Source organism: Lagenorhynchus albirostris, chromosome 1 (genome assembly GCF_949774975.1).
Source record: "Lagenorhynchus albirostris chromosome 1, mLagAlb1.1, whole genome shotgun sequence".
Classification (NCBI taxonomy): Eukaryota; Metazoa; Chordata; class Mammalia; order Artiodactyla; family Delphinidae; genus Lagenorhynchus; species Lagenorhynchus albirostris.
This window is the reverse complement of record NC_083095.1, coordinates 185154779-185181401: the sequence shown is the minus strand read 5'-3', so window position 1 is coordinate 185181401 and position 26623 is coordinate 185154779. Positions and strand designations below refer to the sequence as shown.

The following is a 26623-nucleotide window of genomic DNA, read 5'->3' as shown; positions in this document are numbered from 1 at the left end:
ATCTCCTGCATCTTCTTACTGAGAGTTTCCCCTTCCTGTGCAGAGCTGGATGTGGCCCAGCCATCCATGGCTCAGTTTCTGCTCACGGGCCCCGCCCTTTCAATTGGAGAGTGGCTGAATTGCAGTTCCAGACCATCAGAAGGCAAGGGGTGGGGCAGCCCCGGAATATGTAGGACTCCCCATCTTCCCTGCATTGATTTCAACCCTCATTAGCTTAAAAATGTCTTTTGATAGTTGGTTTCTCACACCAGGGTCTGAACAAAGCTCACACATTGCATTTGATATGCTCCATCCTGTTCTCCCTAAGTTACTGCTTTGTGGAAGAAGCTAGTCCGTTGTCTTGCAGACGGTCCCGCATTCTGGATTTGGTGAGAGTTTTCTCTTTAAACGTGTTCCACCAACCTCTGTATTTCTGTAACCTGAAAGTTAGAACGAAAGCTTTATTAGATTTGTTGATGTAAAACAACCAGTTATTTTCCCAGCAAAATGGCTTTGTTTGAGAACAGCAAAGAATCGCAATTTGGGACCTAAAACTTATGGCGACCCACAGGTAAGTCCAGAGAACAGAGAAGAGGAACAATCTTTTCTAGAGGAGAAGGATTTGGCCGGGACTGTTATAAACAAAGAGTCCATTGGAGGAAACTGGGAATTCAAAGTATAGTGGCTTTTCATTGGGTGACTTGTGACAGCCTCTCATTGGCTGGGCTGTTGCCAGGCGTAGAAACCCTTCTTTCCTCCTGCTGAGTGGTAAAGTAATAACCTTCTTTCTGTTGGAGATGCAGAGGTATCTCTTTTACTTGGGGTCTGCAGTTGACATAGAGTGGTAGGGCATGAAAACTCCCCCTTCTGGCTTCCTGATTCCATTTTAAATGAGGTTTCTGTTTATTATTTTTCATAGATTCACGTTCAGGTTTAGGGGGGCAAGATTAGTTTGTTGGCCGTGTTGTACACTTCGTGTCCCATCGTCTCAGGACGGTGTCTGGTTGTCTCCCTTGTAGTGATATTGAGGTTGATCGTTGGGTCCATGTGCTGGGAGTTTGATCCTTTCATTGTGAATTTCCACATCAACCTTTCTCCCAGGGTCTGTTAGCTTTCATTGAGGACTGTTGCCTGAATTGATCATTTCATTAGAGGTTGTTGATTCTCCTCTCTTAATGAGCCTGTTAGTGAGTGTGAGATGAGATTTAAACTGGCCAGGGTGTCTGCTTAGGGACAGCTAAAGAATTAACAGAGAAGCAATGATTGGCTTGGCTTTATCCAAGCATAGCAAATACTTCCAATACTCAATACTTCATTAGAGCTAATTGCTATTTGCACCACCTTTTATGAATGTTACTGTGCCAGGTTGATTTTATTGTAAGTCTTGTTTAGCAGCAATGTTAAATTCTGTCCGTATTTGCTAACTTGGGTGTTTGGCCATCACCTAAATTAAGAGGTTATGACATGGGTTTATGGGTGAGAATGCCAAGTGATGGTGTAGACCATGATAGATTGTGTTCTTCAATAATCATGTAAAATTTCCTGACACGTAAGGACACGTATGCCTCATCTTTCCTTATAAAAGAAGTAAGTCACTGATGAGTTTTAAAATATAGGAGGTGGATGATAAATCTGAAATAGCTGAGTTTCCGTTCTGCCTAGATGGAAGAGAAATGGACCTCTGCTGGCAGCTTTCAACTTCATTGTTAAGATCAGAAAGGATGGATTATTGCAATGTGTCCAGCAGGAAGTAATTGGGAGTTTCTTTTATAGGCGGGGGTGGGGTTGGAGGGTGGGGGGGTCGTAGTAAATGATTTAATTTGCGTGTGCTCCATCAGCTGCCAGGGGCCACTGGGACATGTTACAGTAGCAATCTGATTTGGGGACAGTCGCAACATTTGAAGGCCCCTGGGATGGAAATATATCGATTCTCCTGTTACAGGCAAGCCTGCCTTTTGCCAGCACATGTTCCTGGAAACCACAGTGTGCAAACAGTCTTCATAAAGCGGTTCTAGGATCCCCACAGGCACAGTCTCATGATTAGGAGTTGTGCCTTGACTAGACCCTTGGTATCAAATAAATCGTGGCTATGACCAGTAAATCATAAAGGTGTGACAACTAGACACCTCAAAGAATTTGAAATTAGAAACTACCCTGCATTGTCACAGAGGGTTTGAGCTTGGGGAAGCCTTAGAGATCAAGGGATCATCTAATCTAGACTCCTTATTTCTTTTGGTGAATAAACCACCGCTCAGACGTGTCAACTAGCTTGCCCAAGACCACACAGCTCGTTATTGGTTGAGTTGGAACTAAAACTCATCCCAGAATAACAATCACTGACACGTGGGTGTTTCTTAAGCACGTGCTAAATGCTTTACATGCGTCATTTCTGTGATCCTTATCCCATGGTGCAGGACTTTAATGGACCGTATGTTACTGAGGAGCACACTGAGGCCTAGAGACTCTCTGTAATTTATCCTAGATAACACAGAACTCAGCTACGTTGGCCCTCCATACCCATGGGTTCTGCATCCGTGGTTTCAACCAACTTCTGATTAAAAAAAAAAAATTTCTGGAAAGTTCCAAAAGGCAAAACTTGAATTTGCCATGCCCTGGTAATTATTTACATAACATCTACATTGTATGTACAACAATTTACATAGTATTTACATTGTATTAGGTATTATAAGTAATCCAGAGTTGATTTAAAGCGTATGGGAGGATGTGCTTACGTTATATGCAAATACTTTATGTAAGGAACTTGTGCATCCGTGGATTTTGGTATCCACAGGGATCCTGGAACCAGTTCCCTGCCAATACTGAGGGACGACTCTATTCACTACAGAAAATGTGGTTTATCCACCCTATGGTACTGTCTTCTATGTTCGCCATTTCTTCTTTCCTTCCTCTCGTTCTCCTCCTCGTCCTCTTATTATCAATATTATTATTATTCTTCTAACTTTATTCTTCTTTTTTTTTTTTTTTTGGCGGTACGCTGGCCTCTCACTGTTGTGGCCTCTCCCGTTGCGGAGCACAGGCTCCGGACGCGCAGGCTCAGCGGCCATGGCTCACGGACCCAGCCGCTCCGCGGCATGTGGGATCTTCCCGGACCGGGCACGAACCCGTGTCCCCTGCATCGGCAGGCGGACTCTCAACCACTGCGCCACCAGGGAAGCCCTAACTTGATTATTCTTATGAAAGGAATTATTCCTAATGGCCCATAAACTTTGCCTTTCCATGGCTTTCCATTTACTCTAAAGATCTATATTAAACCCACCAGCTCTAATATATTGTAAATATAGTCAACGGAAAGTGATGCACTAGCTATAATAAAGGTTGAAACAATAAGTAACTTTGCTTGAATTCTTAGCATTTAAAAGAGCTTTTGGGGCTTCCCTGGTGGCGCAGTGGTTGAGAGTCCACCTGCTGATGCAGGGGACGCGGGTTCGTGCCCCGGTCCGGGAAGATCCCACATGCCGCGGAGCGGCTGGGCTCGGGAGCCATGGCCGCTGAGCCTAAGCATCCGGAGCCTGTGCTCCGCAGCGGGAGAGGCCACAACAGTGAGAGGCCTCCGTACCGCAAAAAAAAAAAAAGAGCTTTTGGAACTTAAAAACTTCCTTTGATCATTCTTTAAAAAAAGAAGATCACCACTTATCCTTTAAGTACTTGAAAACATCACCAGGATATTTCCTTGCAGCAGGTCTGGAGAGCAAAAGTTCCTTCCGCGAGAGCCTCCGCATCTCTTGCCGCCTCTTCACTTCCTCCTCTCTCTAACCTTCCTCCTTCAATCACGTTAGGGACAGTCCTATGGCAGAGATCTTGGCAGGAACAGGTCTACTTTTAGGAGCAAGGGTGTGAAGGGTGGTGGGTGGGGAGCAGAGGTGGTGAGAAGTAGCCTCTGGAACTGGGAGAGGGTGTTGGTGTTGAGCGGTACGCTCTCGTTTTGAAGCCTGCATGGCTCTCACCTTGTTTCCGCCCATGCTGCCCCACAGAGCCCGGTGTGGGTGCCAGAGAGGGGGCATTTCAACTCTATGAACTGTGTCACCTGAGTACATAACGGAGCGGGGAAGTGCGGAGACCCTGCTAACATCCAGGGAAATCTCTACTTGGATGTGGTTTGTACCCTGGTCCAGGGGTGACTTTAAACAGTTTGTGATAAAACAAAAACAGTTGGCTTGGCAGCTCTCCGAATAGGTGCCCAGGTAGAAGTTTTTATTTGTTTATTTTAAATCCTTTTAAATTGCAGTTCTTCATGAGCTTCCTGTGTCAGACATGCAGCTGAATCTGTAATGATGGGCGCTACCAACGCTGCTTTTTTCCCCTCTCCATTTGCGCTCGAAACAAAGCTGCCTGCAGGTATGGTCTGGAAGATGCTGCATGCATGGGCTTCTCGGTGGATGGTGGCACAGAGCTGATTCATTTCAAATACTGCCTATTTATAGCCTCTTCAGAATAATGGTAAGACGGTAGATGTTCTCTCTACCACCGCCATGTAGGTTAACGTGACTTTTTAAATGGAGGTAAATTATGTTTTACTCACAGATGACTCATTTCATAGTCCTTTCTAAATACACACCCTGCCGTTTCTCTGAAGTGTGTCACTTTAATAATCAGCCCGTGCTGGAGCATTCTCAGTAAGCTGTAGGCTTGGAAGGGGGACGAGGCCTTCCAAAACCTGGAGCTCTGTATGGGAAACTGGTGCTCAGGGAAGCTGAGGACCCCAGCATCTTACAAGTCTCCTTAGTGCAGATCTAGGACCAGAACTCTCTTCCCTTGACTGCTAATTCAGCACGAGGCTTCCTTTGCTCTGACCTGCCTTGCCTACCCTCACCTACCCCCATGGACCGGCACTTGCCGCCACAAAAGAACAAGAGCAAAAACGAAAGAGAAAACGTCCTCGTTACCGGCATCCTGGCATGTGGGCGATGATTTTATTACAGAAAAAAAATAATGTTTTAAAGAAAAACCTCAGGTAGTTCTGTCGTCCTAAAAAACTTTTTCTTGATGTGTGTGTTCTTAGTTCTTGTCCGTTCTAATACAAACTCTTAAAAACGTTAAACGTTAAAAATAGTTATTTATACCATAAGCAGAAGCCGAGGTGTTTATTGAAATGTCTGAGAACTCTCTTTGCTGATGTTGTCTGTTGTGCCCGTTTTGAGTTTTAGGGCTAAGCTACTTCCTGTGTGTGAATAAATACATGACGTCTTTCTCTGTAAACAAATACATGAGACTATATTTCTCTAAATTAAAGAATCAATGTATGCATTCTTTCCACGATTTTGGAGGAGAGCTTCGCACATCACCGTTCCCTGTAAGTCTTCTTTCAAGTGTTTGTTGTCATTGGCTGGTTCTGACATTGGCATGCTAGAAAGAGCATGAACCTTATGTCTGGTAGACCTCTGTGAGCCCAGATTTTCTCATCTCTACAATGTGAGTATTAGGCAGGTAAGTCACCTGGCCGGTGTCTGCACGCAGGTGTTGACTAATGTTAGTGTCCTCCCTGTGTCTGCTCTGCTTACACTCGTGTCTGGATGTGATGTCCTACCTGATTATTTTCACCCACCCGATAGAACAAAATGATTCAATTCCATTAGGACTCAATTCGAGGTTGCCCCAGGTTTGGAGTGACTGTCTGCTTCACCCATACCGTCCTCCTGGGCCTTCTACACCTGAAGCGCTGAGCCCGTTGTATAAGCAGAGGTAGATAGAGAGATGGGTTAGGAAGCTGGGGATGAATGGCCAAAGCTGGAGCTCTGGAGCCTAATTGGAGAGTGGACGAGGGACCACTGGGCTCAAGGGTGTGGATGTGGCTGTGAGTCAGCTTGGGTGCTTGACTCAGCCCATAGCAGTGGGCTGGGGTGAACAGAGGTTTAGGACCTAAAGGCAGGCAGGGTTCTTAGAAACAAAGACAAGTTCTGTAGAGGAGGAAGGTTTTCAGTGGCCCAGGATGGAAGTGAAGCTGTGGGTCAGGCATCTGAGCCACGGAGGAGAGAATCAGGTCAGTAGGTCACCAATAGCCAGGAGTCCACAAGGATGCTGAATAAAGGCTCTCACCTGTTCATTTGTCGGTTCATGGGCTCCTGTAAATGCAGGAACTGATTGCTGAGTGAGGGCCCTACACCCCCAGGCAAGCGGGACCCAGGGTCAACGGTGGGACCCAGGGTCAACGGTGCACGGCAGGAGAGCAGCCAGGGTCAACGGTGGGACCCAGGGTCAACGGTGCGTGGCAGGAGAGCAGCCACCTGGTCCCTCCTGGTTTGTTGGCGGAGGAGGTTGGTACGCACGCGTCTTCTTTGTCCAGTGTAACTATTAGTAGAGCCTCACCCACACCCAGAGTGACCTGGTCTGGTTGATAGATCATGTAGTCACCCTTCGTGCATGTCCTCGGTTGCAGGTAAGTATTTGCCGTGTGCATGAAAAAAATCCCGATCAGAAGTTGGTCTGATGTGAGGTTCTATGGTGAGCCCGAGGCTTATTACCTGCCTCACCGAGGGAGCTTGGCTACCACCTCTTTGCTCCTTAATTGAACTCTGAAGAACATTCTGCATTACGTTTGTTTTGGCAGTGATCCGCTAACACCGTAAACAGTCATCTAGCTGCACCGGCAGGCATCTCTAATTGCACCTGTTTGCCGGGAGCTCCTCAGGAGACCCTGCTGTCCCCCTGGGGCTCCCTGGGGTGCAGTAGCCCCACCTGAGTAACACCTTGGTGTCAGGGGTTGGTGAAGAAAGGAGGAAGAGTAGGATGCTTTGCCTTCTTTTACTGGTCATCCTGATGAGAAGGGTTTTGAAGTCTTGTTTGAGGGTCTGGGTATTGGGGCGTGGGACAGGGGAGGTAGGTAGGGTGGGGTAAGCAGGGCTCAGGGTGCCGTCATGAGGCTGTTGTCAACACACCCCAGGTATTTCTGGTTCCCTTTGGCCTGGATTCTCTGTGCCTTCCGGTAAGAGCTTCATTCCCCAGAAAGAGAGTTGACAGGCTCTGTGATACCACCGTCGCACAAGATTAGCCAGTCAGATAGTTTGATGGCTTTGTTTGTGATGAGATGGGGGGAAAGACTCCGAGGGCTTGCGTGCCCCGGGCTGAGAGAGCAGGCCTCGGCTGCACTTCGCCCCTGTGGGAGGTACTTCTGTACCTTTGGATTTCTCTGTGGTCACTTGCTTGCGGACTGCGCTTTTCCATCTCTGATTGGAAACTCCGAGGGCAGGACCTTGTGATCCTAATCTTGTCCTACCCAGCGTCAGGGCTTCTTCCTAAGTCACTGCTGCTGTTCAGGGTCGGGCATGGATGCTGGCTTCAGATCCTGAGCGTGGCTGTCTGTTGAGTGGTGCTGGGCCGGCTTCATAAAGTTCGTACAGCACCTGAGGAGGGCTGGGCGTCTGCAGTCAGGCTTTGTTTCAGACTCAGTGTGGGTCAGCATCTGAGATGTGCAGGAGCCCCTCGAAGTTCCTTTTAACAGCATCGTTTACTTCTGTTTTTGTATCTTTTTCGTCCCACGTTTCCTGAGCTCAAAACCATCCTTTTTAAGGACTTGCCTTGAAACACACACACAGACACGCACACGCCACCACCGCCAACAACAACACAACAGATCCTTTTAGGGGCAAGTGTTGTCCTGTACTGTATCGCCAGGCCCTGGAGCTCAAGAAGAATTGGCCTTGTGATACACTGCAGAGGGTCCCAGCCGTGTCGAAATACAGAAGACCCTTCTGGCGGGTGGACGATCTTGTGTGTCTGTGTGTTTTCCTTTCCTTTGCTTCTGTTGGTGAATTACTTCCACTGTGAACTTCTCCCCATCCTTGCTGGCAGGATGTTGGCAAGTAAATGTGCAGGTTGGTTGGGTGGGACCCTGTCTTCTTCCTGCACCCCACCCACTCTGTCTTTACAATTTGGGTGGGGTGCCGTGTCAGGCCACGACTTCCGTGACCCCCGCCTTTTTTTTTTTTTAACATCTTTATTAGAGTAGAATTGCTTTACAATGGTGTGTCAGTTTCTGCTTTATAACAAAGTGAATCCCGCGACCCCTTTTTTAAAAACTAGAACAAACAGAGAGCTGTGCCACCAGCTTGTGACCTCCCCTCGATGAAAGGATATTAAAATGGAAAAGGGCAGTGGGCGAGTGGGCGGTTGCTTGCCCAGGAAAGTACGTTTGCATCGTGTTTTCAGAGTTCTGCGGTCCATACCATGCTTCTGCATTTCATGTCACTTGCGGTTAATGAATAGCAGATACTTTTCCTGTAGTCTTTTTGGTTCTGGGTTGCATACATTTCCCCAAAGAGTCCTGGATCTTAAATAAGACCCAGACTGTCTTATTAGCTAAGTGGAAAAGGAAATGTCCTCCCTGCTCTGCCTGGGTAACTTCCGTCTAATGTGTATTTTTCTCTGTGCAGTTTCTTTAAATAGAGAAGCAGCGTGAATTGGTGGGCTCTGAATCACGCTGCTTGGTTCCACCTTCTGGGCCTGCAGTTTACTAGCTTTATCAGTGAAATGGGGATAATAATAGTACACACTTCGTAGAGTTTTACAGGAATGCAGCTAGTGCACCAGCAGAGTGCCTGCATATAAGGCAGCACTCAGTTCAGTGTTGGAAAATGTGGGTATTGATAATAACATAAACCTCAGTACTCCGGTGCTGTGTTTGGAACTGTTATCCATCTCCTAGGGGTATGGTCACTGTCTATTCTTTAATCATGATCAGAGCGAATTGTTTGAGAACTTGTGCGTGCAATTCTGGGGTTGACAAGGAAGAATATTTGAAATTGGGAGTGGCCCAGAAAACCCGGATCCCTTGGATAACTTGCAGCAAACAGGATGCTGGTAATATGCTCTCTGGTTGGAGACCAGGTTTTATTTTAATGTACCTGGAGTCTTATCTGCTGTCACCAGGACTGCGTCAACAGAATGCCCGAGCTGAAACGGTCAACCTCAGCAAACATCGCATGGAATTTTAAAACCATCTTCCTCAACACCCTTAAGTGTGCCTCCTTACGGTAGTGGCTTTGATTTCAGAACCTGCAGGGGTGGACCCCTGCAGAGGAGCCCAAGTCACACGTCCCCTGGGACCTCCCGATGGTTTTATCAGGCTGGGCGGGGGACTTCTTTCAGCATCTTTCAGGCCAGTTGATTCCCACAGCCTTTGGTGGCGTGGAACTCTGAGACCTAAATCAGCCGCTGCTACAAGTGAGAGAGTGTGTCAGGAGCTGGCCGCGCCCTGTCACCTCGCAGACCTAGTTTCCAGCCACTTTCCTCTTCCGTGCGCTCCAGCCACACTGGCCTCTTTTCTGTTCTTCCTCGTCACCCTTTACAGAATCAGCCCCCTGACCCTCTTACCCTGCTCACGTGTCCTCTTCCCCCAGGTGCTTGCAGACACCTTGTCTGTTCACCCGTTTCTCGCCCGTCTTCCCCCTGCCCTCGCCCCATCACCAGAATAGAAAGTCCACGAAACCAGGGTTTCCGGCACCGAGACACTGCTTTGTTCTCACAGGCGGGCCTTTGCTGGACCCCCAGGTGCCCTTTCGGTAGGTGGGGTGGCCTCTCCTACCTCCAAAGCAGCACAGGGTAAGAGGTCGTTAGGTTTTTTTTTTAAATTTATTTAATTCATTTATTTTTGGCTGCGTTGGGTCTTCATTGCTGCTCGTGGGCTTCTCTTGTTGCGGAGCACGGGCTCTAGGCGTGTGGACTTCAGTAGTTGTGGCTCGTGGGCTCAGTAGTTGTGGCTCGCGGGCTTAGTTGCTCCGCAGCATGTGGGATCTTCCTGGACCAGGGATCGAACCTGTGTCCCCTGCATTGGCAGGCGGATTCTTAACCACTGCGCCACCAGGGAAGCCCACCCAAGAGGTCATTAGGTTTTAATCACCGAGGGTAACCGAATCTTCTGTGTTCTCAATATGCCGGCAGAGGGAAATACTTGGGAGGAACATTCTGCAGAATACTTTATTTTAGGTTCCATCTGGGCATGACGTCAGGATCTTGGGAGGCTAAATGTGAGGGTCAGGTTAGCGTTACCTTTCAGTGAATTAAAATGAATGTAAGGCCGGTGAATTCAAGGCCAGGCATAATCCTATGCCTTTGGCCTTTAACGTGTTTTTTTTTTGTTTTTAATAGAAAATAGCCATGTGTTCAATGCACTTTTATTTGTGGGTAAATGAGTATAGGATATTAGCCACAGTGTTGCCCCTTGTTCTTTATATAAAGTCCAAGTGGGGAACTTCTTTGGGACTATTGTTAATGCTATGATATTTTTTTCTTTCTCTTGGGAAGGAAGGTGAAATGCCACTTTTTTTCCTATGAGAAGTATATAACTTTTTTGGGGGGGGGGGTTCTGGCCACTAGGAAGCTCAAAACCACCTTTAACACTCAGATCTGGAAATTGTATTAGCCCTGGTGTATCCCACTTTGGCTGTTGCTTCTGTAGTGTGGCCTTAATGTTTAAATTCTGTTTATCTAGTTGCCTGTATGACTTGTTTCGAGGCATCCTGAATATTCTTTGGAAAGAGCTAGAGGATGACACAGCAGTTTTATCTCCCCTCATCTCCTAATGAGAGGTATTGAATAGCCCACTTGCCTTTGAAATTCTGTTGCCTTGTGTGTTTTTGCTTGGGTAATGCAACTGACAGAAATTTCTTTATTTGCTTCGGTAGAATTTCCATTTCTTTGGTTGATAAACCCAAGGAAGCCATTTTAGGGTACTTCCCAGCCGGATAGGGAAGTAGGAACTTGTAAATAGTCAGAGTACAATTTTGAGGTGACTTTCTCACTGGTTTTATCTGGTTTATTCCAGTTGCGAGATTTTGGTTACTTTGCAATTGAAGGCCTTAACATAAATACGCACTGTTGTAGGGAGACCAGATAACTCACATCTGCATATTAAAATACAATTTCTTAGGCGTTGCCGTTTCCGGAGGATTCGAATGTTTTCGTTCAGTAACTTAGGCACCTTCCTGTGTTCAAAGATTTACCCTAATTGCTGTGAATGTTTACAAGCGATGCTTGAATAGCTGAACCTACTTTCGAGAAGCTTATATTCTAATAAATTAGTTTTCATAATTGGTGTGTCAAATTGGTACCTATTTCATAAGCAATTATGGAAATATCTTTCCCCTTAGAGGATCAGTTCATTTACTGACTTGAGTTTAACGTGTCATACGATGAGTAGGTCTTTTCCAGGTGTTTGGAACGGAGGTTTTTCTGAGAGACAGAAATTAATAGAAAGTGAGTGTGGTATTTTGCTGTGTTATGATTTTGGGAAAGTCTTAAAATGAAATTTGTGAACAAGGCTCTCATTTTTAGCATGCATTGAAATGAAAATATTCTGTACTTTGTGGAGAGTCTGCATGGAAAAGGCGCTTAAGATAGTGCTAAGTCGCAGATGAATTAAATCACTGCATTCTTACATTTGATTCCACCTGTATACAGTGTTTGATATCAGCAATGCTTTGTCAGGCAAGATGTACATATTTCTCTTCTGCCTCTTTCTCCCTCATTTTAGTCTCTTCCAAAATAGTCTTGTTTTTCTTTTACTCAACAGGAATTCCTAAGTAAATACTTCTTCTGGTGACTGAGGTGGAGTTTGTGTTCGCTTCTTGCCTTGTCAGTGGCCCCTAGTTGCTTTCTATGGGGAACAGATCCTGAATGAAGGATGCTGTACTTATAGCAAGGATGAAAAGTAAACAGTTGGCGAGATCCCATCTCTTGTCAAGTCTGAGATGGACAGTTTTTTCTCCCAGTGAAGACTGGTCATATTTATAAGATGGTGGTCTTATTTCAGAATCTCCAAAGGAAATTGTATCTGTGATAGAGACGGATCTTGTTTATTCTAGATTTTCCTTCACTAGCATTGAGAAAATTACTCAAAGAGGTTTGGCAAAGTGAAGAAAGATGAAAAATGGATTGAGTTGGTGGAATGTGTTAATTCACCTGATGTTCGGTAAACTCCTAATGTAAGACCCAGCGGCCTGGGCATATAGGTAAGGATGCAGGATATTTATCCTCGAGGAGCTTACATCTAGTTAGGGAGGCTGAGCCCATACTTTGAGTTAACAAGTATGTCAAAGTAGATGCTCATTCTGTTCAAAGTAAGGTTGGTACCACTTTGCTTTTTGAACTTTCCTGATTGGAAGAAAGCTTGGTACTTCCATGCACTTGCTCTGGGCCTGAGACTCGGGGCCCACGATGCGCTTTTTATACATAAAAATAGGTGTCAGCTTGAGGACTGAGTTCGGTTGGGAAGCACTGGGAAAAGGACCATCCTTAGGTGGTATTAGTCATAGAACCTTTACTGAAGCTTGGTTTAACTCGTTCTATTTCCCAGCCTGCTGCAGCCCCAGAAATGTGTATTGCTGGACAAGGTTTATTTGGAGAAAAAAATGACTTTCATACTGGAGCTGTATGTGAATAGAAAACTGTGGATTATAAGTAGATACGTTTATTCATATTTGTGGTAAAAACTTTGGGCCTACTTAACCGGAGTTCCCAGTGTGGACGTGTGTTGTCACGGTATAAGTATAGGTTTATAGATCTAAGTTTAAAGGACAGTTAGGGAAACTGGATCTGAGATTAAGGGGAAGGAATAAGGCCCCTCCTACCTTCTTGAGGGCTGAACTCCTCAGATCTCAACTTAAAAAGCCAGGGCAAACACCGTGATATTAATCAGCGTACCTTTGAAATGAAAGGGGTTTTTTAAAAAGAAACAATTGTTTGATCAAAAGAAGCCTTGCCTGATTATTTTCATTTTTGACCTACTGCTTGAAAATGGTGTTTTAATTTCTTCAGTTTCCTTATTTTTAATAGAGGCGACACATTACTGATCCCAAAATACTTTGGGAAGATTTAATCTACTCAAATACCCTTTCTCCATTCAGTGTTCTGATCATTTCTCCTCTATTTAACTAAATTTTCATAGTGTTTCACCCTTTTTATCAACACGTATTTTTTTTGAGCATTACGACTCTCTTTCATTTTGTAATAAACATCCTTATTTCTGTTTTATAGCTGGAAAAAACTAAGGTTCAGTAGTGTAAGTTGAACACACTGTTAGGATTCTAATTGTTTTAGGAAAAAAATGCCCAGTCTTCTCTCCTCTGTTTCTGCTTGACTCTGGTGCAGCTGCCGTGCTGAACACCTTCTGACAGCAGATGTTTGGGGGTTTTCCGCCCCCAAGCAATTGTCTGGGGCACCAGCTGGGTGTCCTGCAATTTACTCTATTCTGTTACTATCTACCTGGAAGTTGGTCCCAGGAGACCGCCCCCTCCCCTCTTCACATGCCCATCTCAAGTTGTAGGTCCCCAGGTTACCCACAACTTCTGTCTGACTCGGCTACAAATTGGAGGTCCCCATGACCTCGTCCGCCTCCGATTCAGTTATTTGCTAGAACAGCTCACAGAACTCAGGGAAACACATTTACCAGTTTTTTTTAAAGGGTATGGTTAAGGATATAGATGAACAGCCAGACAAAGAGATACAGAGGACAAGATCTGGGAAGGTCCCCGAGCACAGGAGTTTCTGTCCCCATGGATTTGGGGTGTGTCACCCTCCCAGTATACGGACATGTTCACCAACCCGGAGGCACTCTGAACCCCATACTCTGGGGATTTTTATGGAGGCTTCCTCACATAGGCGTGATCAATGAGTAACTCTATTTCCAGCCCCTCTCCCTTCACCAGAGGAGTGGGGAGTGAGGCTCAAAATTCCAAGCTTCGAATCATGGTGTGGTCTTTCTGGTGAGCAGCCCCCATCCGGGAGCCGGTCCAGAGTCACCTCATTAGAACGAAGGATGCTCTCAGTGCTCTTATCCTTTAGGCATTTACAAGGGTTTCAGGAGCTCTGTGTAAGGGACAGGATCAAAGACCAAATATTAGAAGAGACGCCCCCAGTTGCTCTTCTTTAGGAGTTCTCTGCCTAGAACTGGGGGCAGGGACCAATATATATATTTTCTGTTATCTCACACTAATGCTACAGAATCCAGATTTCTTCCCAATTGTGCTGATTTCCCCAGGATTACATAGTATAGAAAGCCTTCATCTTTTAGGGGAATTTCTCAGTTGTTGACTGCTTTCTAACTCAGGTTTTTTTGTTTTTAATTTTTGCTTTTAACTGTGATAAAATATATATAACATAAAATTTACCATCTTAGGCACTCAGCACATTCACATTGTTGTGTAACCAGCACTATCGTCCATCTGCAGAACTTTTTCATCTTCCCAAATGGAAACTGTACCCATTAAACGCTAACTCCCTATTCTCCCCTCCCCCAGCCCCTGCACCCACCGTTCTGCTTTCTACCCCTGTGAAAATGACTACTCTAGGTTTTTCATATAAGTGGAATCACACAGTATTTGTTTTCTTGTGGCTTGATTTATTTCATTTAACATAAGGTCTTCATCCATGGTTCATCCATGTTGTAGCATGTGTCAGAATTTCAGTCCTTTTTAAGGCTAAATAGTATTCCATTGTAGGTATCAGATACATTTTGTTTACACATTCATCTGTTGGTGGATCTAACTCTGGTTTTTATACTGTGGGTCACAATCAGCATTTTACAACATAAAATACAGTAGGAAATGTTTGCCTATATTAGGGATCAGTACTGTTTTGTGAAGTGTGTGTGTGTATGTGTGTGTGTGTGTGTTGTACTAAGTCCTATTGATTTTTTACTTTTTTTTTTTTTTTGCGGTATGCGGGCCTCTCACTGTCGTGGCCTCTCCCATTGCGGAGCACAGGCTCCGGACGCGCAGGCTCAGCGGCCATGGCTCACGGGCCCAGCCGCCCCGCGGCATGTGGGATCCTCCCAGACCAGGGCAGGAACCCGTGTCCCCCGCATCGGCAGGTGGACTCTCAACCACTGCGCCACCAGGGAAGCCCTGATTTTTTACAGTTTTTACAGGCAGAGTAGAGTGGAACACGTTGGTATCTCCCGGGTCTCATGCCACTTCTCACATAGAGAGGTCTGCAGTGTTTCCCATGTTTTGGGTGGGGTGGACTAGGAAAGAACGAGCAGGAAGAATAGGTGAACTCATGGGGCGTGGTTGTTCGTTTTAAGTGTCACATGTCCACAGTGATACACTTGGAAGGAATTCAAGTGAACCCAATAGCCAGAGAGCATTGTTTGTAAACAGTTTTCAGGGTTTTCCGTGGAACCTCTTTCTCCTGTCTTCCTGGGGTGCTTCCCCACCCCACCCCCCGCCGTACACCCCGCAGGGCACTGAATGAGGCAGGGCTGCGTCACCGGGAGAGCCTGCAGCTCCCGTGTGACGGGCTTGAGGCAGAAGCTGGCATGGACTGTGGACCAGAGCTGAAGTCAGTTCATTGAATATTACGTCTCATTCACGCCTCCGCGGTTGTCCTTTCACTCTTTGCCTAGCTCTAGATTTGATATTTCCTACTAGTTTCGTACCAACAATCTAAACCCTCCTTGGTTTAGAGGGGCAGACCCTTCAGCCCAGAGGTCACTCAGGTATTTGGACAGAATTGGGACTAGCTCAAGGCCTTTCTTCCACTGATGCCATTTTTCTCACTGTATTAAACGCTTCCCCCCAAATAGAAGCATCAGAGCATATTTTATGAGTGGACCGTCTCGTCATGAATTACGATCCTTAGGAGCGCAGATTTGCATTGTCTCAAAAGCCTGGATGGGATGTGCATTGTGGGGTTACAGGCAACGTTAGAACTCCACCTCCGCTCGTTGGGGAGGGGATTTGTCAGTAGTTGGAAAGGTGAATGGAGAGTGATCGAGGTGTGCGAATGTCGGGCTGGGGATGGTGCACATGCAGACCTGGGGAGATCCCAGTGTGTTTGGGGCGTGCGTGTGTGTGTGTGTGTGTGTGTGTGTGTGTGTGTGTGGTCACACCACTTAATGAGGGAGCTGATTCTTAGGGGGAAATGTTTGCTTTCGTTGATAGATTTCACTTAGCTTGTATAGAGGGTACTTGCTTGCAAGCAGGCTCTGCTGATCTTTTCTGCACACGTGCTGGCAGAGACAGCGTGTTCCATCTGGAAGGTCGGTAACTGGTACCAGGGTTGGAACAGTTTGTTTTTCATTGTTTGCTGTCCTTTCTGTGCCCGATGAGGTCATACAGTTGCACACAGAGCTGATGCAAACTTTCCTGCTTTCCGAAGTTGCTACAACATCTCCCTTTGAACTTTAACTCTGTTTTGATTTCCAGTAAGAGAGCGTCTTGGTGGGGTGAGGGGCAGTGGTGGTAAATCCTTGTTCTGGGTGCTTTTCTTTATTGCTAGATAAAAGTCCTGCTGTTGGGAGGCGCGTTCTTACTGTGATCTTTTTATTTGTTGCCTTGAACAAGGAGCCTGCACACATCCAAAGAGATCAGTGTTCATTCTCCATGACGTTTGGTTGCTTCTGCCTCGAGTAGGTGACAAGTGTGGGGTGATTTTCCGGGCAAAGTTTATCTTACTAAAGGATAATTTTTAAAATGTTGGATGTTGATGATGAAAGCATGAATACGTGTTTATCTGAGGTCATAATAAACCTTGAGATCTTCCCCTGGGCCACTGAAGAATCTAGTCTTTCAAATGTGTGAACTTGAGCTTGTGGATTTAACAAAACAGCAGATCTAAACAAGACTAAATAAAAAGTCACATCTTGTTATGGTTTTGGATGTCGTGTCTTTGCCAGGGAGAGAGTTCTGTAAGAGGCTGTCTGCCTTGCAGTCATAAACTACCTTTTTTTCCCCCCGACGATTTCTCCCAGTGCCCAGCCATCTCTGTCAAACTCTGGATGAGTTGCCCTTGGCTCACCTTTTAAAACTATCTTTTGATGTTGAGTAGGTTTTGTCTCCCTTCTTTTATCCAGGCTCCATTCAGTGTCTGGGCTTCTGATGATTAAACTGTGCTTTTTCTTTGAAGATCTCCACTTCTGGTACAGTGTGACTCTCCAATGAAAATTACCGATGTGTATTTTGAAATGCTTCATTTTAGCAAGATAGCACTTGCTTTGCAGTCGTTTTGCTCATCATCTCCACTTTCTCCCTGCTGGTTGTGGGTATAAAAAACCACAAGCTTGTGAAAACAGCAACAAAACACTCTGAGAGGCCTTGGTTTTAATTTGCTGCTTATTCCTTGGTGGGGTTTAGGAAAGATGCTTTCTCGGGTGTCCATTATGGAAACAGTATTTTCAGTCTCTGTTCATACCTGTCTAATGACCAAAGGGATTTAAATGCTCTCCTTGATTGTGGTGTCATGATTTCCACAGTAGCTTTGACTTGAGTCGCTACTACTGCTTCACACTCCTGCCTGCCCTAGGTGTTCACAAATATTTGGTGACAGGGTAATGTTGATAGAGACAAACAGATCACACACACACCCCTTTTTTTTTTTTTTTTTTTTGCTGGGTGCATTTGCAGTGCCTTTTCGTTTGAGGAAAAAAAAAATATGGGCTACCCTTGCTAACGTAGGGCTCCTACCTACCTTGTGCACGTTCATATTTATATAAAAATAAAATTTTCAAAAGCAGTGATACCTGCCATCCTAAGGAATAATGGCTTCGCTTTTGAAAGCTTTCCTTTACAGAAGAATTCTCTTTCTGAAACTAAGGAAAGTGGTTTAGAAATGAGAGGAAAATGGGCTTCGTTGGTGGGGATTCCTGCTCCACTATCTGTGTTCGGGTTTTTGCTGGGCCTCTGGCTCTCCCAGCCTGCGTGGTCGGGGGCGGAGCCAAGGCTCTCTGTCTGTCACGTCCCTGGATCCCGGGAAACGGTGAAAGCACACCTGTGAGGCTGGCAAGCCCTACTTCTTTCAGGAAGCCCAGCCTGGAATTGACGGGGAAGGTGGGGAGCTTGTGGGCCGTGGGAGAGAGGAGGCAATGGCCCTTGATGTCCCTCCCAGGGACTAAGTGTTGAGTAGCCCTCATATCTCCTGGTGACCTGTGAGCTTACTCTACTTTTTGTTTGGTTGGGACCCTGTACCCCCAGGCCTGGCTTAACTCTGTCTTCCCCAAAACTTGAGAGCAAGGCTAGACTGAACAGAAGTATTTGAGTCATTCTTGAGTCGAGGACCTTTTTTTCCATATTTTTTTTCCAAATAATACTAAAACCTTTTTGCTGTTTTACGGTTGAATTTTTCTATCTTCCATAAGGCTTCAATCTCCAGATAGCCTAATCGTAACACGTATGCATGCGTGCACGCACACATGTGCACACACACGACAGAAGACACAACTCACCACGACACAACACATGTAGACCCTCCCCTTCTTCTATGGTGATGTGAAAACTTTAGCATTTTATTGTCCAGAAATGTATGTCTGTACTCTGTTTCTATGTTAGTTATTGGCAGTGATATCAGTAAATCCACGAAGATCTTCTGGATTCAGATAGCACACGTAACTAGTGAAATGTGAGAGGTTTAAGGAGACTCTCAGGGTTGGGTGAGGGTTTGAATATCAGAACAAAGTTGATTATTTGTGAAACAGATATCTGGGAATTGAGTCCTGAGAGGAAAGGACTTTTTAGACAAGGACCAGAGGAACTCACTGTAGAGCTTTGACAATCCCTAATCTCTCTTCTTCAGGATAAATCTCTATGTTTATACCATATCAGAATGTCAGTGTGTTAAAATACACACGTGCTTCTGTGGCACACACATTGTGGGACAGCAGCTCCCCTGCAGTTGCCATTTAGTGTGTCACCAGCCATCCATCCCGTGAACCACACGGTGGGTGGTACCCACCCCACTGCCTTCCTCCCTGCAGCTACCTTGGTGGGATCCCCTAGCCTCGGAACTCCTGGAACTTTCCTCCGAGGACTGTTCTGTGCTTCCTTAGCCTTCCAGACTTTTCCACGGTGCTGTGACTCTTGCTCCGTGGTCAGCCAGCTTCTCCCCCAAAGTCTTTCCTTCACTTCCTGGTTCGAATCCAGATGGAACCCAGCTGCTTCTCCCACATCTCGGGATGGGGCCCCCACTCCTCCTGGCTCTCAGATCCTTCCTCTTCTGTGCACTGCTCTCTCGAGGCTGACTTCAGTCATGTTCTGTCTCTGATCCTCAGTGCTGTCGCGTACTGTTTGTGTCTCCTCATTTGTTGAGCATTTTGGCACCTGGGTGGCGATCTTCTGCTCCACCTGGAGTAGTTGTGAGAGCTGCCTGGGTGATTTCAATGCAGCCAAAGCTGGGTGACCAGCAGTCCCGGTTTGCCCAGGACTTGGGGGTGGGGCTTTCTTTGATGGGGGGGGGGCTTTCCGTTTTAAAACCATGCTGGTTTGCCTGGGACTGGGGCCTTCCCCAGGACACGAGACTTGGATGCTCAAACTGGGATGCGTGGGCCGCCCTGAAAGAGTCACTATTCCAGATGTTGTTAATACCGGGAACAGCTCCTTATCTGGAATTCAGAGGTCCCCCTTGATGGCCAGAACCTTCTATCCTTCCAGTTCACCTGACAGACTATCCCTAGTATCTTCAGACTTTTGTCTTTCCAGGTTCGTTTGCAGCCCGTGGCCCCTGCTTTCACCTGGCGTGTCCATCATGCCCTGCCTCTGCTTTTCTAATTCCCTGGCCAGCATTTCACCAAGATGCTTATCAGTCCACTGAATCCCCTCCTATCTGCCGTCCTGGCATATCCCAAGCCTGGAGGGTTGGGCAGCCCGTGGTCTCTGCACCTGCCCCTGGACTGCGAGGTTCTTGTCAGAGAAAGTCACACAGATGCGGCGATGGAGTCTGGTCGTCAACTTCAACACTGCCTGGAAACCAACTGATTTCTTCATCAACCCTCTCACTGTCCCGCGTGACTATTTTCAATTCTCTCAACAGTTCTGAAATCTCCAGTTTCATCATCAGCCCCGTCCCACCTGCTGGTCCCCCACTCTCAGCAGGTGTTCTTTCCACGGCTAGTAAGGCAGTTGTGTGAAGGCCCTTTGCTCCTTTTCCCACTGCCCCTCTGCAAACCTGCTTGCTCCTGGATCCTTTTCTCATCTTTCTTCTGTTCACAGTGTAAGAGGTGTCCATCTCCCTCACTTTCTAAAGATCAGTTTCTCCACAGCCATCCCCTCCCTGTTTCCATCTCTGTCCTGCTGTTACTTTCTCTTGAGGATTTATGAATGCTCAGGTCTCTCCCATCTTAAAGCAAAAACAAAACGGAACAAACACTGTGAAACCCACGCCTTGCCTGGTGCCCTCCTCTTTCAGCTGTCACTTTCTCTCTCCTCCTCTTTGATTAAACGTTTTGAGAGGATATTCTACTTTCTGGCCTGTAGGAGTGATCTCCTGCTGCCTGACAGAGCATCATACACGACACACAGTTCTTATCTCACAGTTTCTGTGGGTCAGGAGTCCAGGCACAGCTTATACTAGCCTGTACTTCAGGGTCTCACCAGGCTGCAGTCCACGTGGGCACTGGGGCTGTGGTCTCATCAGAGGCTCAGTTGGAGAAGAATCTTCTGAGCTCACTGAGGTTGTTGACAACGCCTTTCCTTGCAGCTGTGGGACCTAGGTCACCCTTGGTTCCTAGAGGTCATTGCTGTTCCATGACACAAGGGATTTCACTTAATTCATGGCACCTTAGGTCCTCACAGATGGCGAGGGAGGGAGAGGGGGAGAGAGAGGGGGAGAGTGTGAGTGAGCAAATCCAGCAGGATGGAATTACGGGAGTGATATCCCATCACCTTGGTCTAATTCTGTTGGTTAGAACTGAGTCACAGGTTCTGCCCACACTCAGAGGGAGGGGATTAAACTAGGGGGAACAATGGGAGATGAGGATCATGGGGACCACCTTAGTCTGTCTGTCCTGTCTCTCAATTTGCTTATTTCCATTCACTCCTTAAACCACTGTATTCTTTTTTTTTTTTTTTAATCTCCACCACTTTACTGACACTAATCTCAGAGGCAGAATTGGCTACATGATGTGCAGGGCTCCGTGCAGAATGACAGTGGGAGGCTCCTTGTTCAAAAATTATTAAGAATTTCAAGATGGCAGCAGCAAAGCGTTAAACCAAGTGGGGGGCTCATCTGAGCACAGGGATGCAAAGGTCCATACCCGTGAGGCCAGCCTCCCTGTTGCTAAATCTAGAAGGCACTTGCCTGTGTGCTTTCTTACTTGGCCTCTCAGCAGTTTTTTTTTTTTGCGGTACGTGGGCCTCTCACTGCTGTGGCCTCTCCCATCGCGGAGCACAGGCTCCGGACGCGCAGACTCAGTGGTCATGGCTCACGGGCCCAGCCGCTCCGTGGCATGTGGGATCCTCCCAGACCGGGGCACGAACCCGTGTCCCCTGCATCGGCAGGCGGACTCTCAACCACTGCGCCACCAGGGAAGCCCCCTCTCAGCAGTTTTGCTTGTCCACTTGCCACTGCTGAGAGCATCTCGCTTTCTGAAACATTTTCATGTCCCTGAGCTTTTGAGACCTTGCCGCCCTCCTGGCTTCCCTTCTCTTTCTGGATCTTCCCCTTCAGTCTCCTTTGCAGGCTCCTCCTCTTTATCCTTCCCTTTATATTTGAGGATTTGGAGGCACCTTTGTCACCCTGTGAGTTTCCTTGGCCTCAGTTGCTTGTGGATTTGGGGCTCCCAGATCTACGTAACCAGCCTGTATCTGACTCCCAAGCTCGGGCACTCACGTCCAAGCTTCCTTTATTCACTCGTATGCTTTATGGGCATCTAAATGCAGTGTGTTTAAAGGTGATCTCCCTGTTTTCTCTGATCAAGCTCGTTTCTCTTCAGCGTCATCCATTCTGGCCAATGGCTCCACTGTCTCCCCGGGTGAGTTTGGATTTCTGGTGTTGCTGTGTTCCTGTCTTGAGCCCCCTCTCTCTTCTGATTGACCTTCCTTGTATTTAAGGTCTGTGCCTCCACATGGCTGTGAAGAGCTTGCCCTGGGGCTCTATTTCATCCGGGCGATCTTCTTGTTCTCCGGACCTCCTGGGCTTGTTTGTTCAAACCCAGCATACTTCACTGCTCTTCCTCAGTTAAGGGTCTGTTTCCCCGCTTAGAATAGGAGCCTCCTGAGAGCAGGGACGCAGTTTTGTTCACTGCTTTATCCTCAGTATTGGGAAGCCGGGCACCTGCTACACCCTCAATAAATATGTTATTTTTAAATTAATTAATTTATTGGCCACACCTCGGGGCATGTGGGGTCTTAGTTCCCCGACCAGGGATTGAGGGATTGAACCTGTGCTCCCTGCGGTGGAAGCGTGGAGCCTTAACCACTGGACTGCCAGGGAAGTCCCAATAAATATGTAATATTTTATTGAAAGAGTTTTTTATTTTCAACCTGAGTTTTAAAAAAGCATGACTGTTTTGTTCCTTTGTAGAAACCATACGTTTTGGAAAAACAGGACAACTGTATAGGAGAATTCCTGTTCTACAGATGCTAGGAATACCTATAATGGTATAATAGTTTGGGACCTTTTGATTGGATGGTTGTTGATTAGAAAGTAAAGTTGTAACAGGCACTACGTGGGTGTTTTCTTATTTCCATGGAGTTCTGGGCCTGGTGGTTGGGAGGGAGCCTGTGTCATTGGGTCTGAAGAATTCAAAGAATTGCTTGTGTCATTTGGTAGCAGGAAGTAAAAACATGGTAACTGTGAAGATAAGTAGGTATCAGGTACCATCATCTGAGTCACTCTGCTCTTACTCCAGATATTTTGACATATTTTTATTTTTGTTTTTTTAACCAACAAGTGCAGAGGTAGTTGTTGTCAGAGATCTACATCTCTGATTTTCCGGGATCCTGTTTTCCTTGCAATATCTGCTTTAAATAGTGTTTGGTAATAGAATGTCGAAATACATTTCAGTATTTGGGGGCCTAATTATTTAGAGACTAAACATGGGCTAGAAGAGGACGGATTCCATTCAGCAAAGACACTGCTCATCTATCAAAGGTCTCGGAGAAGTCTCTTTAAGCAGAAGTCTGTTACAAGCAAACAAAATAATAGATACACTTATTTGTTAAAGAGACCCTTTATTCTGCAGCCTAGTGGCTCTCAAAGTTTTTGATATCAGGACCCTCTGTTTATACTGTTAAAGAGTATTTGAAGACCCTCAGAGACCTCTGTCCATTGTAATATCTATTGATTATTTACCGTGTTAGGAATTAAAACAGAGAAAGTTTAGAAAATTCGCTTAAAAATGGCAAAAATAGCAGTAAGCCCATTACGTATTAGCAGAAGACCATTCTTATTGGAAGGTAACGTTTCCAAAACAGAAAAAAATAGTGAGATGAACATTATTTTACATTTGTGCACATTTTTAAAATCAGTTTTTAAATGGAAATAACTATTTTTCAAAATTAAAAAAATTAATGACACTGGCGGCATTGTTTTACATTTTTGCAAATCTATTTCATAACCAGCTTTAATAGAAAATAACTGGGTTCTCATAACTGCTTCTGCATTCAGTGTGTTGATAGGTTGTTTTGGTTGAAGTATACATAGAAAATCCAATCTTACACAGATACATAACTGGTAAAGGTGGGAGTACTGAAATAACCTTTTCAGAGAATTACGGATGGTACAGTGTGGATTCTGAAACCGCAACAGTGATCTTTTCTCAGTCTGTTACATTAAAATTCATTAAATTATCTTTCATTTTGAATAGGACAGGAGTGTAGCTGAGTCAGTTATAATACACCTGTATAATGGCATATTATGCAACCATATTTTAAAAGTATTTTATCACAGATGAAATGCTTGCAAATGTCATAAATTGTCTACTTAATATGACCCTCATTTTGCTAAAAAAAAAAGAAAAGAGATGTGTATTTGTATTAACTGAAAGGAAAATATATCAAAATATGGATATGTTTAGTGATGCATTCGTGGATGCTATTTTATTTTCTGTATACTTTTCTGATTTCCAAATTTTCTATGATCACATTGCTTCTAAAACCGGCAGGGGCAGAGAGAGTTTTTTTTGTTTGTTTTAATAGCGAAATAAGTATGTCTGTTAAACCTTTTCCCTCGTCAACAGGTCACCTTGTACATGAAAACCCCAGTTTTTATAGTTGGAGTGGTAACAAAAATCCCTTTTCCCCCTTCAGGTTTTTGTTTGTTTAACAGATTAGTGTAACGTTTCTACGCCTGTTTTCAACCTCAGAACTTTTCCTCTTTATTTGAATAACAATTAATTGATTTATTAGAGAAACTTTATTCAAGACTTATTCAAGCAAAGTGTTGCTTGTGGAACTTTATAGCAGGGGCACAATTTGCTTTTACTCATTTCTGCTACACCCCAGGCAAGCACTGATTCTTTTTTTTTTTTTTAACTTATTAATTTATTTATTTTTGGCTGTGTTGGGTCTTCGTTGCTGTGAGGGCTTTCTCTAGTTGCAGCAAGCGGGCTTTCTCTAGTTGCGGTGAGCAGGGGCTACTCTTCGTTGCCGTGCATGGGCTTCTTATTGCGGTGGGCTCTCCTGTTGCGGAGCATGGGCTCTAAGCACACAGGCCTCAGTAGCCACTCCACGAGGGCTCAGTAGTTGTGGCTCGTGGGCTCTAGAGCCGCAGGCTCAGTAGTTGTGACGCACGGGCCCAGTTGCTCAACGGCATGTGGGATCTTCCCGGACCAGGGCTCGAACCCATGTCCCCTGCATTGGCAGGAGGATTCCCAACCACTGTGCCACCAGGGAAGCCCAAGCACTGATTCTTATGTAAGAAAAATGCAGGAGGATATTGTCCTACAGTGATAGTAGAGCTCCTTGCATAGCTGAGAAATGTTCCTGGAAATTAACATGCAATTAACCTCTCAGTTATTGCCTCTGAGTCCTTTTGTCAGTGGTGTGTTGAGTATTTCTCTTTACAATTTTTGTTTCAAAGATTTTTTTTGATGTGGACAATTTTTTTTAAAGTCTTTATTGAATTTGTTACAATATTGTTTCTGTTTTATGTTTTGGTTTTTTGGCCACAAGGCATGTGGGATCTTAGATCCCGACCAGGGATCGAACCCACACCCCCTGCATTGGAAGGTGAAGTCTTAACTACTGGACCGCCAGGGAAGTCCCTCTCTTAACAGTTTTATGGCTGGAAGTTGAAGTGTCTACCCAGAGATGCAAAGGGCATCTCACATCTGGGGATGAGCTCCCTGCTTTTACCCCTGGATTTAGGAAGCATGTTTGTTCACTGTTATGTAGGTGATGTGGTATTGTCCTAACGTATTGCTACTTTAAGGCTTTTGTCCTTTGTCTGTGGACAGGAATCCAAATCTGCTGACGGTCTATTTTCCTGAAAGTGGAGGATTCCATCCTATTGATCTTTCTTCATGTTCCTTATGATATGATTAAGTGATTACTAAGATGGCTACAAAGCACCCAAAAAGCAGGAAATTAGCAGTTTTGCATCCTCTACTGATCATTTTAAAGATATGAACATTGTTACTTTGATATTTCCAGCTGAACATTCAGTTCTGTGGCTTTAGTTAATACGTTAGTGACTGTTAACGTTCGCAGTCTCTCCCAAAACTGTTTACTAAGGCACAGCTCACTTTGAAGTATAAACTGTGATGGGTAACTACTTAATTGTTCGTCCTAATACTGTTTTACATTAAAAGACCATTCTATCCTCTGCTTAAAACAATTGAGAATATTCTACTTGGGGGCACCCTTAAAGCATTCATCATTATATTTGGAAATATTCTAATTTAATTTTAGTCAGATTTTATGAGTTGAGCATTTTGGAGGCTGAGAAATATACTCCAAATAATACCTAGTGGTTTCTTCCTTTTATAATGGAAACCACTCTTGGACTTTAATTATTTCCTGGGTCTGTCATCGTCTTTTATGTAATAGACTGGGCTTGGAAGGTATCACAGATTCTAAGTAAGACACGAGAAGTGTCATTATTATTGCATTACCATGATCAGAAACTGCGGGAGCCTGTGGAACATAACCTGAAGAACTTGCCGTGATACAGAAGATAGGCTTCATGAGGGCAGGAGCTTTGATTCCTTTCCTGCTAATTGCACACTGTTTAGAACAGTGCCAGCACTTAATAGATGTGGAATAAATACTTGATGAATTATTGGAAGATTGGACTCCCTGGATTCCCTCTGTGGGCTGCTGTAAACAATAGGCATTTGCTTTCCAGGAGTCATATCTTCTCCGAAAGGGCAGGAGTAGCTTTTTGAAAGTGAAAGGCTTGTTGTGTGTGGCTTGCCTCAGACCCCACCAGGCACCGTGCCTGACGCACAGTTGCTGGTCAGATGTTTAGAACAAAATCCCAGTGGGACGGCCAGGTAGTTGCTTCTTTTCGCTCATGTTTGTCAGTGGCTTCTAGAATCATCACAGGCCCAGTAGGTGGAGAAAATGGGGCATGAAGAGCCCAGGGAGGTTGATGGGAAGCTGTTTTGAATTTCTCATTTGTAAATACTGGGACTTTGGCATACTGGAATGTGATTTTGTTTTGATGATAGGCATGGAAATGGTATGAACAACCTGGATTAAAGTTCTTGTTGAAAATAACTTGGCGCGTCAGACATTTATCAGAGGCTCCATCAGCATTGATGGCAGCTGTTTTGTTTTTTTAAATTAATTTATTTTATTTTATTTATTTTGGGCTGTGTTGGGTCTTTGTTGCTGCGCCCGGGCTTTGTCTGGTTGCGGTGAGTGGGGGCTACTCTTCGTTGTGGTGCGCGGGCTTCTCATTGCGGTGGCTTCTCTTGTTGCGGAGCACGGGCTCTAGGCACGTGGGCTTCAGTAGTTGTGGCATGTGGGCTCAGTAGTTG

At 45.4% G+C, this 26623-nt stretch overlaps 1 protein-coding gene across 4 annotated transcripts in view; it reads left to right on the top strand.

Moving 5' to 3' along the window:
* The window catches only part of FAM107B (family with sequence similarity 107 member B), a 218291-nt gene that overhangs the window by 143317 nt on the left and 48351 nt on the right, over positions 1-26623 (top strand). The window contains exon 1 of one of the 4 annotated variants that reach the window (XM_060121589.1): positions 4320-4335. The exons of the other annotated variants lie outside the window; for them this stretch is intronic. The gene's annotated coding sequence lies outside the window, so the exon portion shown is untranslated. Of the gene's footprint in view, positions 1-4319; positions 4336-26623 lie in introns of those variants that run through there. 4 annotated transcript variants of the gene reach the window in all.